The sequence below is a fragment of the Nannospalax galili genome, unplaced genomic scaffold (assembly GCF_000622305.1).
Source record: "Nannospalax galili isolate Female #2095 unplaced genomic scaffold, S.galili_v1.0 scaffold934, whole genome shotgun sequence".
Lineage (NCBI taxonomy): Eukaryota > Metazoa > Chordata > Mammalia > Rodentia > Spalacidae > Nannospalax > Nannospalax galili.
The window spans coordinates 26711-30816 of NW_008334762.1; the positions used below are offsets into that span (position 1 = coordinate 26711).

Sequence of the window (4106 nt, forward strand, 5' to 3'; positions counted from 1 at the left end):
GTGTATTGAATCCTGTCATTTTTATTTCTGTTTACATTCTTGATATACCTGTACTTTTCCTCAGTTATACCTTCAATGTATTTCTTTCTGCAACCCCTTTCTGAAATTCCTTTCTTCAGCTCTTTGTATTGCTTCCAGAACTCTCTGAAGGGGTGATTTTGTAGACATGAATTCCTTCGGCTTATTCATGTCATGGAAGATTTTTCTTTCCCTTTTCAACTATAATAGACATTTTGGCTGAGTAAAGTAATCTGTGTTGGCATCTGTGGTCATTTAAAACTAGGAATGCTTTGGTCCAGGCTCTTCTGGCTTTCATAGTTTGCACTGAAAATCAGCTGTAATCCTAATGGGTTTTCCTTTATATGTGACTTGTTTCTCTTTTGCAGCTTTCAGTAGTGTCTTTTTTTCTGTAAGCTTAGTGTTTTTATTCTGATGTGCCTTGGAGATTTTCTTTTCTGGTCCTGTGTGTTTGGTGTTCTATATGCTTCTTGTATTTGTATGGTCATGTCTTTCTTTAATTTGGGGAAATTTTCTTCTATGATTCTGTTGAAGATCAGGTCCGTGCCATTATCTTGGGATTCTTCTCCTTCTTGTATGCCTATGGTTCCTAAGTTTGGTGTTTTTATGGTGTCACACAATTCCTGTATATTCCATTCTTGTACTTCTTAAGTTTTTCATAATCTTTGTTTGAGTGGTCTAGTTCATCCACTTTATCATCCAGTGTTGATCCTCTGTTTTCCATTTCATTCATTCTATCAGTGAGGCTTTCTCCTGTTATTTCAAATTGGCTTATTGAGTTTTTCACTTCCTTCTTCATGTCTTCAATGTTTCTATCTCTTTTGTGAATTCAGTCAGAAGTTTATTCCTATCTTCCTTCAGTTCTTTGATTTCTTTCTGTGTTCTTTAAATTCACTGAATCCTTCTATCATGTTTATAATTTTTCTTCTGAGTTCCATGTCCTGCTTTATCTCTAGGGGGTTCTCATTGTACTCCTCTAGATGACTATTGGTATTTGGTGGGGATATGTTATTTTGGTTTTTCATGTTATTATTTTTTTCTCTGTGATTTTGACCTGTAAATTTCTCTTGTAGTTTCTGATTCTTGTGTGAGACTCAAGTCTTCAAGTTTAGGTCGGATTCTTTTTGTGAACTTTATGTGGCTTTGTGGTTTACATTTTGGGCATGAAAAGCTGGTTTGTCTAAGCTTCCGGTTCTCTCTTTTGATTTTATACTGGAGTGGCCAGATTGCTTTTGTCTTCAGGAGTTCCCACAGAGGCCCAAGTTAGATGAGGATCAGATGCTCTCAGGCTTTCTCCTAAGGTCTGGATCCCTCCAGGAAAGATTTTGGCCTTAGGAATTTGGGGGTTGGACTGGCCTGGGAGCAGGACCCAGGAAAACTGCTGGTCTAGGGCAGCTGGTGGCAGTGACACTCAGATATGCAAAGGGAGATGGGGCTGGAAGAGGCTCCAAGGGCCCCTGGGGACTGCGCTGAGGAACTGGGATGGTCCTGGAGAGAGACTGGCAGGTCATGCAGGACCAGGGAAACAGAGGGAATTGAACAAGAAAGAAAACTATTATTGGAAGCAAGAAGGGTTCCATCTGCATGGAACATCTGTAGTGGCATTTATTCTCTGTATTTACCCTTATAAATACCGATCCTTTGTTGACAAGATACCCACAAGAAATAGTGGTGATGATGATATCTAGTAAGGTTTTTCTTAGAATTACTCACTTCTTATTGTCAGTGGTAGCCATCATAATCACCTCTGTTGTCGATAAATGCTCCTTTGTAGCCAGACCACCTCCTCCTGTCGTACTGGGACCTGCAGCGAGGGTCACACCTAACCAGTCAGTGAACTTCACTTGCAAGCACCATGGCTTTTCTCCTTGGAACATCACCCTGACGTGGTTCAAAGATGGGAATGAGCCCTTTCACTTGCAGACCACTGTGGAGTTCTAAAGAGAGAGTGTCTCCTATTGTGTCTCCAGCACAGTCCAGGTGGTACTGGGCCCCAGATGTCCACTCTCAGGTCATCTGTGAGGTGGCTCATGTCACCTTGCCAACAGGCACTCTTTGTGGGTCTGCCAACTTGTCTGACACCATCCGAGGTAGATGCCCTTGACTTCTGGCACAAGCTCACACCTGGCCACCAACTTGAGCTCCCATGATGCCATAATAGTTTAGAACATATTTCCTAGCAGACTTCCTAAAAGACTATTCACAAGAACTCCAACTCAGGATCAGTTTTGTGATGGAAATTCTGTCTATTTTTCTAACAGAACCTACAGTTTTGCCTATTGTCAGTTTCTGCCTCCATGTGCCATGTGGTTTCACTTATTATTATATGGTCTTTAGCATCCCACTTCAGCCAGGAAGTGTGCTTATTGATTTCATTCATTATTACCTCATCCCACCAGTTTCTGAGTACTACATAATGGTCCCACTCTTATTTAAACTCTTAGCGTCTGGGTGCTTATTGCATTCCCAGCCCTGTGCCCAGTTATGCCCTAGCACTGGCGGTGATGGAACCACAGCTCTCTAGCCCCTCCTCTGAGGTGTGTCTGTGCCTTATGCTGTTTCAGTTATACCCACATTGGAAGTTACTCAGAAATCAACAATGTCATGGAATCTAGTGAATGTCACCTGTCAGGTGCAGAAATTTTATCCTGGGAACCTCCAGTTGACCTGGTTGAAGAATGGAACTATATTCCAGACAGAAGTGACCTCAGACCTCACAGAGGATGAGGATGGAAACTTTACCCAGACCAGCTGACTCCTGGTGAGCTCATATGACCATATGGATGATGCGGTGCTCACCTGCCTGGTGGAGCATGATGGACAGCCAGCGGTCACCAAAAACCACCCCGTGGTGTTGTCACCAGAAGGAGCAAGGTATGGATCTCACTCCTGATGAAGCTTCTACTACAGCTTATTGCCTCTTCCTAAATTCTGGTAATTTTTTAGATGTCAAAGGTAGCATTCGTCTTTATTATAAGATAATCCAGAAATCTATAATACAGAATGAAATTTTATAGTTAGCTCACCTCTTAACTTCTCACATCCAAAGGTCATCCCTGGAAAGAGTCTCATATGTCTCTCCATTGTTGTTTTGACATCAATAGACCTTAAAGAATAAAGAACAGGGAGTCATAATCATCCTGTCCTAACATCACCCTGGGTCTTGCCTTCTTCACTTAACAGTTTTAATGTTCTCATCCCTTGTGCACATGTCTCTTCTTAATCTTTTCAACACCTGCCTTGTCTCCACTTCATCTTAGACTTTACTATATATAGCTATGTCATCACCCAGTAGCCTTTGGAAACTTATAAGTGTAATTCCAAAGGCTCTGCCTGAGTATGTAAGATTTAAGTCTGGCCCAAACACCCAGGAGACCATGGTGGGTGGGCCTGAGTATGTAAGGTTTAAATCTGGCCCAAACACCAAGGAGACAACAAGGGCCTCTTTGACACCTGATTTATGATAATGGACTAAAAACAATCCAGATCCTCACTGAACACTTACTATAGGAAAACTGAAATCACCTACTGCTGTCCTTATAGCTCTGCTTCTTGGCCACAAGATGCTGCTGGTAGTTGGTATATTTGCTATCTATACCTGCAGGAAGCAGAAGATCTGACTGTAAGTTAGGAGGGCTGGAGGAAGGGCAGTCCAAGGGCTGATGTAGACGAGGCAGGGTCAGAATGAGGAACAGGTCACCTGTCATACAGAATCAGAATTCATGGATCAGATATTAAGTGACATGTTGCTCTAGGTCCTTAGAAGTCTCATGAAACACTCTGAGAGGGCTCCAGTTCCCAGGAGGTTTAGGGGTAGTGTGGATAGAGTTAGCTCGAGGATCACCAAAAACATCCAAAGAATCCTAGAGGATGTGGAGGAGGTAGGCATAGGAGTCATGTGAGAGGTGTTTGTGTGACTGCTCACCTTGGAGGGTATGTCTAGATCAGTGGAAGACTGGGGATCCATGTAGCAAAAGCAATCTTATATTTTGGAGCAGTTTTTAGAAGTTTCCAATGGGTGATTCTCAGGGCTGTTTCTGACTTCTCTTGGACTTCTCAGAGGGATCAGGGTAAGGCAGTCATGACCC

The 4106-nt window shown here is 42.6% G+C and overlaps 1 pseudogene; it reads left to right on the forward strand.

The window, feature by feature from the left end:
• Positions 1–1692: 1692 nt before the first annotated feature.
• LOC103731155 lies at positions 1693–3638 on the forward strand (annotated as a pseudogene).
• The last annotated feature ends 468 nt before the right edge of the window (positions 3639–4106 follow it).